The following is a 10,297-nucleotide window of genomic DNA, read 5'->3' as shown; positions in this document are numbered from 1 at the left end:
AATTATGTCTCAAAAAAAGGGGGGGGGGAGACAAATAACATAAAGAAGCAGAATAGAGTTGAGATTGGGTCAGGCCACATGAGAAGGCTTCTGGGGTGGCCAGCAAAGCCCTATTACCATGGGCAGTAATTATATAGGTGTTTACCTTATAATAACTCATTCAGCCATACATTTGTTATAAGGAAACAATATTGACTTTTTAAAAAAACATGTGGCTACTAAACAATTTTATTTTTTATTATTTTTTAAAAGATTTTATTTATTTATTTGACAGAGAGAGAGAACATAAGCATGGGGAGTGGGAGAGGGAGAAGCAGGCTTCCCACTGAGCAGGGAGCCCAATGGGGGGCTTGATCCCAGGACCCTGGGATCATGACCTGAGCTGAAGGCAGAGGCTTAATGACTGAGCCACCCAGGCACCCCTATTAGACAGTTTTAAATTACATATGTGACTTACATTATTTTTTATTGGAGCGCTCTGTCTTAGAAGCTTCCACTATCAGAATATTGTTCCATTTTGCTTTTGCATGAAACTTTCGTGCAAAATGCTTGTCAGGCCCCAATAGGGCAGAGAGCGGGGACTTCACTGAAATTACAGCGAATGATTACATGACTTTTTGTGCCTGCTTGCTAATGAATGTCCATGTTGCTTTCATTGAATGATGATGGTGGTAGATTATTGGAAAAATGGCCTCTTCTATTCATGGCCCTCTGTTTGGCGGTGAGGATGCAATTTTTTGAGGCAGTGCCCCACGAATAAAAGCTCTGTGCACCCTCTGAAGAAGGTTCTGTTTTCCAAAGCAGACATAAAATTATCATCACTTCCATTTTTTAAATTCCTAATATTTCTGCATGTACTTGCTGCCTCAAGCTATCACTTGACAAAAAACACGGTTTTTGTTCTCGAATCCTGGGTCCAGAAATGTGGCAATGGACCAATTTAAATGGCTTCCAAGGTAACGCAATTCCCTGCATTTCCATCCACACCTCTGTTTTTGAGGTCTGCACGCCACTTTGAGCATCTTCCCTGGCAAAGCATTATGGGAGCATCTTTGCGGATAAGAAATACTTGCTCTCTTAAGGAATATTGCTTTGGTTACTTCTTCAGCAGTTTCTGGCATAGGAACCACTTTCTCTGCAGGCAACATTTGGTGGTTAGCAAGTCCTGCAATATTGGCGTTTTAATCTGCAAAGTACCGCATTAAAGGGTTTCTTTCGTTCAAGCAGCCTTTTAAGAATGTAAGAGTTGCTATTTCATCGTGTTTGAACATCTTGTATAAGTACATGACAAGGCGATTCCAAAATCTCTTGTCTGCCTTGTGGTTCATCTTTGCCTGAAGGAAAACGATGAAAGTGGCCTGTTATCTTTCTGTTTATAGGACGTAATTCTGCTTCATTAGGCTGCACACTTGCAGAAAGCACAGCTGAAGATTCGTGGCCTAAATGGAATTAAGTAACTAAAAGCCAAATATACTTTTTGGGGATCGTTTTAGTGTTATGAATCCTAGAACATCAAGCAGTACTATGAAGATTAGAATTAGAAGCTAAGGGGGGCCTGGGTGGCTCAGTGGGTTAAGTGTCTGACTTTGGCTTGGTCATGATCTCAGGGTCCTGGGATCAAGCCCCACATCAGCCTCAGCAGGGAGTCTGCTTGTCCCTCTCCCTCTGGCCCTCCACTCCACTCATTCTCTCTCTCTCTGCTTCCCCCCCCCACTTATGCATGCATGTGTTATGTATTAGTAATTTATTAGTAATTTTTTCATAACATGAAGCAATATTCTTCATTAATAATATTCTTCATTAATTATTCTAACACTTTATTCTTTGCAAACTAAAAATATACATTAGACTCCAACTGAGTGATAAGAATTCAAAATCCAAAACACATAAATATTCTTTTTGGTCGATTACATCTAAAATGATTGCCTACATTTGAAAATACATATTCAGATATTAATAAATGACTCCGAATGTGAGATATCATTCTGCTATTGACATTGTCGTGCTGATTAGATTTAATGGTAGCTCTGCAGTTGCTTGCATATCGATCAGACGCAAGTTCAGGGAGGCCAGAAATAGTATTAAAGTTGGCATGTTGCTACTCAGAATGCCGGAAGGCTTTTGACCTTCAAAAACTCAATGCCAAAAATGGATTTTGGCCAAATACTGTGGCTGAAACCAGACTGTGATACAGCCCTCATTCTTAGGACACAGTGGATGAATGGAGGTCCAGGCACTTAGGCAGGAAGCAAAGGAGAAGGCAGCTACCATAGACAGAAGCGGTTTGCTGCTCAGAGTAACAGGGGATATAGAGTTAGGTCAGGAATAGCATTTGGTGATCAGGGCGAAAGGACATTGACATCAACTAAAGGGGAAGCTTAGATTAGTCCTATCCTTTATGAAAAGTCTTCTAAATATCAAGCGTGCTAAGTATTTTCCGTGTGTAGCCCAGATGTCTGCTAGTTTGGTGGGCCCCGCTAGTTAGCTATACCAAAATCTGCCCCTACCCTTATCAGTGCTGCCAGTTATTTCCAGAAGACACTCAAAGGTGTGACTCACATCTTCCTTCTGTCAGTTGGTATCACGTGTCTGTGGACACTGTCTACGCAGCTGTTTGGAGAAGACCCCTCTCACCCCCGCATAGCATGGGAATCCTCAGGACCCTGCCAAGGACACTGCTTCTGGGTACACCCAGTGCCAACCCCTGGGTGCCTGAGAGGTGTTTGGCAAGGATTTGGGCAGTGTGGTGCCCGCATTTCTTCCCAAGTAGCTTTGCTTATACCCAGAGTCCCTCAAATTCCTCTTGTACAGCCTTGCAGGCCTCTACTCCCCTCCTATTGGGGGCTGAAAACTAGACTCCTGTTCTAGCACCTTTCCCCATTCTGGATTTTTCCTCTCCCACTACTTGGCTCTTCTCATAAAAAGACTCCTCTACCTTCTTCCAGTTTAAAATATAATAAGGAAAAAACCCATGTCCAAATGTAGGCAGATAAATCAGTACTAGTGTGTAGAAGGTAGAGGGACAGGAATCGGTTATTGTTTCCATCCATTCCCAAGCTGGGATGTTATTCTAGTTTTCTGTTGCTGCATAAAACATTACCGCAAGACCAGTGGCTTAGAACAACATCCATTTTTCTATCTCATGGTTCTGTAGGTCAGAAGTCCAGGCCAGCTCCCCTGGGTTCTCTCCTTAGGATTCTACTGATTTTCTTTTCTGCTATTAGCTGGAGAGAATTCTCTGCTCTTGAAGGGCTCATGTGTTCAGTGAAGCTCACCCAGACAATCTCTGTTTTGGGGAGTGACATCTCATTTTAACTAGATTCCATCCCTGCCCAAAAGGGAAAGAATTAGGCAAGAATGAGGGTCATTGTGGTCATTCTTACAATTGTGCCCCCCCACATATATACATCAGAATTATTACTTTGATCAGAATAAAATTTCCAGATTCTCAGGCATCTCTCTTCCTCTCTGAGATTCTGGTTTAGCAGAGCTGAGCATAACTCAGGAATCTGTACATTTCATGGGCTCTCAATGTGATTCTGAGGCAGTCTTTTCAGAAGAGCATTGGGCTATCAGTAAATAGTCCAGAGAGGTCTGCTACAAGTATACTCATCTTTTATCCTCCCAATAACTTTTTTCAGATAAGTATAATTTTTTTTCCATTTTGGAGTAAGGAAATTGAGATGCAGTGTCTAAGTAACTTCCCCAAAGTTTCACAGTAAGCAGAAGACCCAGGCTTAGAATTCCTGAACTGTGGTTTGCAAAACCATATGAGTGAACTGTATGGATGAACTGTATGGTTCGTTGATCTCTTAGAAAAAGATCGATAGTAAAATGGATACTTAAGAGTTTTCTTGGGTCCAGGCAGATGGGCTTACATTTAGAATAACTTGGATTAGGATGTTGGGCAAGAATCCCAAGTTAGGGGAACTGGTAGATGCACTCCATACTTAAATTAAATTTAACTTCTCCTGTACAAAGTTAGACTTTTTCTATGCCATATATCTTTAATTGCTTATCTACATTCAAATCAATTAAACATATTTATTGAGTGTCTTATTCATTCATTAACTCATTTTAAAAATAATCCTATTTACAGCATTAAATATTCAAAAAATATTTGAATATTAGGTATGGGTTGATCCATGCTAGTAAAATTTGCAAGAGAAATTTCATGTAGAGAAATAGATGTATAATTATCAAAGTTCACAAAGGCATATAATCTGAGTATTGCACAGTTCATATGGCCATGATGTAGTAATAAGAATACACTATCCAGGGGTGCCTGGGTGGCTCAGTGGGTTAAGCCTCTGCCTTCAGCTCAGGTCATGATCTCATGGTCCTGGGATCGAGCTCTGCACTGGGCTCTCTGCTCGGCAAGGAACCTGCTTCCTCCTCTCTCTCTGCCTGCCTCTCTGCCTACTTGTGATCTCTGCCTGTCAAATAAATAAAATCTTAAAAAAAAAAAAAAAAGAATACACTATCCAGCAAAGGAAACTGTCAGCGAAACTAAAAGGCAACCTACAGAATAGGAGAAGATATTTGCCAATGACATATCAGATAAAAGGCTAGTATGCAAGATCTATAAAGATCTTCCGAAACTCACACCCAAAAAAGAAATAATCCAATCAAGAAATGGGCAGAAGACATAAACAGACATTTCTCCTAAGAAGACATACAAATGGCTAACAGACACATGAAAATATGCTCAACATCCCTTGGCATCAGGGAAATACAAATCAAAACCACGATGAGATACCACCTCACACATGTCAGAATGACTAAAATTAACAAGTCAGGAAACAACAAATGTTGGTGAAGGTGTGGAGAAAGGGGAACCCTCTTACACTATTGGTGGAGATGGGAGCTGGTACAGCTCGGGAAAACAGTAAGGAGGTTCCTCAAAAAGTTGAAAATAGAGCTACCCTACAACCCAACAATTGCACAACTAGGTATTTACCACAAAGATACAAATGTAGTGATCTGAAGGGGCACCTGCACCCCAGTGTTCATAGCAGCAATGTCCACAATAGCCAAACTATCAAAATAGCCCAGATGTCCATTGCAGATGAATGGATAAAGAAGATATGATATACACAATAGAATATTACTCAGCCATCAGAAAGGATGAATACTTAACATTTACATCAATGTGGAAGGAACTGTTGGGTATTATGCTGAGCAAAATAAGTCACCCAGAGAAGGACAATTGTCATACAGTTTCACTCATATGTGGAATGAAAGAAACAGGGCAGAGGACCATAGGGAAAGGGAGGGAAAACAATGGGAAGTCATCAGAGAGGAAGAAAAACCATGAACGACTCTAAACTATAGGAAACAGAGTGGGGTTGCTAGAAGGGAGGTGCTTGGGAAGATGGAGTAACTGGGTGATGGGCATTAAGGAGGGCACATGACGTGATGAGCACTGGGTGTTATACAACTGATAAACTATTGAACACTACATCTGAAACTAATGATGTACTGTAAGTTGGCTAATTGAATTAAAATAAAAAAAATACACTATCACATACTCACTACACTGTGAGTTCCAAAGGACAGCAATAATTTAGGACCTTTTCACAAAGGGAAAATTCTATTAGTCCAAGCACTGTTTGTTCGAGACAACATTATACATTCATGTTTCCCCTCTGTAACAGAGGAATGTCTTGATAACTATATCTAAATAAAATGTATTACTTGTTTAACTGGTTTTTTTCCCTGACCTTATGTATTACTTTACTCATTTCTCAGGCAATTATTGTCTGCCTGTCATGTGTCAGGACTTGTGTCAGGAGCTAGCAGTATAAGAAAGCATTAATACTTCAGGAGTACATAGCCTGATTAAGGAAGAGGGACATGTAGACAGAAAAAAATACATATTTTTCTGGTGTTTTCAGACTTTAGGATTGTTTATTGTATAGTCATTGTATTCTTTTAATTTTCATTTTATTTTTTAAAAATTTATTTAATAAAATAAATATTTTTATTTAAAATTTAAAATAAAAATTTAAATGATTTAAATTTATTTATTTATTTATTTATTTTGTTTTATTTTTTAAAAGATTTTTATTTATTTATTCGACAGAGAGAGACACAGTGAGAGAGGGAAAACAGCAGGGGGAGTGGGTGAGGGAGAAGCAGGCTTCCCGTGGAGCAGGGAGCCTGATGCGGGACTCGATCCCAGAACCCTGGGATCATGACCTGAGCCAAAGGCAGACACTTAACCACTGAGCCACCCAGGCGCCCCTTAAATTTGTTTTTTTAAAAGATTTTATTTATTTATTTGACAGAGAGAGAGACAACGAGAGTAGGAACACAAGCAGGGGGAGTGGGAGAGGGAAAGCAAGCTCCCCGCCAAGCAGGGAGCCCAATGTGGGGCTCGATCCCAGAACGCGGGGATCAAGACCTGAGCCAAAGGCAGACGCTTAACGACTGAGCCATCCAGGCGCCCTATTGTATTCTTTTTAGATAAAACATCAAAACTTTTGCTGTAGGGACACCTGGGTGGCCTTTGGCTCAGGTCATGATCCCAGGGTCCTGGGATTGAGACCTGCCTTGTGCTCCCTGCTCAGGGGGAAGTCTGCTTCTCTTTCTCTGCCTCCTGTTCCCTTTGTTTGTACTCACTCTCTCCCTGTCTCTCTCAATCTAATACATAAATAAAATCTTAAAAAAAAACACAAAAAACAACTTTTGCTTTAAATCTGGTGCCACTTCACCTGAAAAGGAGTCTGAATATGGAAGAAAAATTTATTGAGTACATTCTTTGAAAATGTGCATATCCTGTTTAAAAATAAATGTATCCCATGTTTTCTAACTTTTCAGGCTCTCTGTAAGACGTAAGTGCTATGGTTGAGCAGTGATTTCTATCAGAGGCACAAGAGAAGTTGCTTTCTGACCTTTGAGCTATGGCTTGAAGAATCTTTAGGTTCCATTGCTTTAGTGCAAGTGCAGGAAGAACACACAGTCCAGGCAGAGGGAACAGCATGTACAAAGGCACAGGGGCATGGTATATATGGGAAATGAGAAGGGCCCATTCACTGAGCCTGGAGGAAAGAGAGCATGAGAGAAAGAGGGAGGGCATAGCCTAAAGTCAGTTCGGAACATATCCTATCTATCAAAGTAAGGACTGTGGACACTTCCTGGAGCTTAAGGGAATTAAATAAGGCTTTTAAGCAGGGGATTGAGCTGATTCATATTTTAAGAAAAGAGGCATCTCTGGCAGCAGAGAGGAGGATTGACTGGACCAAGCAAGGAGACTACTCTTGGCAAGAAATGATGAGGTATGTGGGAGTGAAGCAAATTTGAGAAGTTATGGGAACGTAGGACTTCCATTTCCCACCAAATGTAGCTCTTGATACCTAGCCTGGGGATCATGGGAATTAGGTAGTGGTGATTAGACATGAAGCTTATTGTGTCAAGTATTTTAATTTAATTTAATTTAATTTAATTTAATTTAATTTAATTTAATTTAATTTAATTTAATTGTGTCAAGTTAATGGATGAAGGCTTTGTAATGCAACCCAGTATCTTAACCATAAGAAGTATCTTAACCATAAGAAGATCAGTGTAAGCCCTCTGGGGTGAGAGGGGCAGTGGTGGGAGGTGGGATGAATGTCATACATAGACCTGACACAAGTCACTTGAGATGATTTACTGTTGCCTTCTTGGTGGGTCTGATTAACTTTAGATATCCGGAACAAAGCTCAATTTATTTTTTCCCCTCTCCATTCTACCCTCGGTTCCAGAAACTTCTCCCAGATAGCCCCATGGCTTATTTTCTCACTCCCTTTGGGTGCCTGCTGAAGGTGGTGCAAACTAGAAGGTTGAAAAAACAAATTCAGGCTGCTCTTTTGTATAGTGTTTTTGAGAAACAAAGATGGGGGAATCTAATCTCTTTGTTTTAAATTGTTACTCTTATGGGGTGCCTGGGTGGCTTAGTGGGTTAAGCATCTGCCTTTGGGTCAGCTTGTGATCTCGGGGTCCTGGGATCTAACCCTGCATTGGGTTCCCTGCTCAGCAGGGAGTCTGCTTCTCCCTCTCCCTCTACCCCGCCCCCTGCTCTCTCCCCTTCTTGTGCTCTCTCTCTCTCTCTCAAATAAATAAACTATTTTTTAAAAAAGACTTTAATTTTTTTATTATTTTTATTGGATACTGAATATATAAAAAGGAGGAACTGTAACAGATGTGAAAAGGTTAAAAAATAATAATACCTCAAACATCCATATATTCAATATCTAGTTTTATTTATAATAATTATAATAATAATTGTTATTATTATTAATGGCATTATGGTGTGAAGGAATTGGGAATGAATGTTCAACATCTAATTTTAAGATGAACTATGACCTGTGCTTTTGGAGCCAAGTTCATTCTGTGTGTCTCCTTGATCTCTCCCCCTTCCCTTCTGCCCAGAGGTAACCATGACTCTGAACTTGATGCTTGTCATTGCCTTATTTTTCTTTACGATTTTATCACCTATCAATCCCCAATCAATATATTGTTTAATTTTCTGTATTCCTGAACTTTTTAAAGTTGAATCGTACAGAATCTAGTGTTCCATGATTTGTTTTTGTTACTCACCTTAAGCTTTTGAAATGTAGCCAAGGCTACTGCTTATTACTGCTGCACAGTATTCAAGTTAAAGAACAAGCCGCATTGGCAGATGCAAAGCAGCAACCATGCATGACTACATCTCTATCCATGTTGGCCAGGCTGGTGCCCAGACTGGCAGTGCCTAATGGCAGCTCTATTACCTGGAACATGGCATTCATCCTGATGGCCAGATGCCAAGTGACAAGACCACTGACAGAGGACTCGCTCCTTCAACACCTTCTTCAGTGAGACGGGCGCTGGCAAGAATGTGTTGTAGACCTGGAACTCACAGTCATTGATGAAGTTCACACTGGCACCCACCGCCAGCTCTTCTACCCTGAGCAGCTCATCACAGGCAAGGAAGATAGTGCCAATAACTACGCCCGAGGGCACTACCCCATTAGCAAGGAGATCAATGACAGAATTTGTAAGGTGGGTGACCAGTGCACAGGTCTTCAGGTCTTCTTGGTTTTCTTCAGCTTTGGAGGGGGGACCTGGTTCCAGGTTCACCTCCCTGCTGATGGAACGTCTCTCTGTTGATTATGGCAGGAAGTCCAAGCTGGAATTCTCTATCTACCCAGCCCCCCAGGTTTCCATGCTTTTGTGGTAGACATCTATGACATCTGCATAGAAACCTCGATATTGAACACCCAACCTACACTAATCTAAATAGGTGGATAGGTCAAATTGTGCCCTGTATCACAGCTTCCCTCAGATTTGATGGAGCCCTGAATGTTGATCGGACAGAATTCCAGACCAACCTGGAGCCCCATCCCTGCATCCACTTCCCTCTGGCCACGAATGCCCCTGTCATCTCTGCTGAGAAAGCCCACCACAAACAGCTTTCTGTAGTAGAGATCACCAACGCGTGCTTTGAGCCAGCCACCAGATGGTGACATGTGACCCTCACCATGGTAAATATGTGGCTGGCTGCCTGATGTACTGGGGCTACATGGTTCCCAAAGATGTCAATGCCGCCATTGCCACCATCAAAACCAAGCATACCATCCAGTATCATTCAAAGTGGGCATAAATGACCAGCCTCCCACTGTGGTACCTGGTGGAGATCTGGCCAAAGTCCAGCGAGCTGTGAGCATGCTGAGCAACACCACAGCCATCGCTGAGGCCTGAGCTCGCCTGGACCACAAGTTTGACCTGATGCATGCCACGTGTCTCTCTGTTCACTGATACATGGGGGAGGGCATGGAGGAAGGAGAGTTTTCTGAGGTCTGTGAGGACATGGCTGCCCTTGAGAAGGATTATGAGGAGGTTGGTGTGGATTCTGTTGAAGGAGAGGGTGAAGGAGAAGGAAATGTCACAAAGGTGCTGCTTTTACAGGGAAGCTTATTCTGTTTTGAACATTGAAGAGTTGTGCTCTGATTACTTAATTTAACATACAATTACTGACCTGTGCTTTAAAACACAACGCTTTGTTACAGATCCAAGCTGTCCATGTCTCTGATGGTTTTGAATACAGTATTCCCTGTCTTAAATTAAAAAAAAAAAAAAAAAGAAGAAGCCACAATCTATCCGTTCTCTTATTAGCAGACTTATTTACATTTTATTTTTTTATTACAAAACAGTGTTTCTATAAATATTTTGTCTTCTGATATTTGTATATAAGAGTTTCTTTAGAAAATATATCTGGAAGTAGAATTGTTGGATCACAGGATATGTGTATCCTTGAAATTATTAATTAATGTCA

General features: G+C 41.1%; 1 pseudogene across 1 annotated transcript; it reads left to right on the top strand.

Moving 5' to 3' along the window:
• The first annotated feature begins 8,678 nt into the window (after nt 1-8,678).
• On the top strand, nt 8,679-9,957 carry LOC308347017 (tubulin alpha-1A chain-like; annotated as a pseudogene). The gene has a single exon. The product of its transcript is annotated as a tubulin alpha-1A chain-like (transcript).
• Nucleotides 9,958-10,297: the final 340 nt, after the last annotated feature.

This window comes from Martes martes (assembly GCF_963455335.1).
Source record: "Martes martes genome assembly, chromosome: 8".
NCBI classification, from domain to species: Eukaryota; Metazoa; Chordata; class Mammalia; order Carnivora; family Mustelidae; genus Martes; species Martes martes.
Note: the sequence above shows the minus strand (reverse complement) of the source record. Positions and strands in the feature narration are given on the sequence as shown.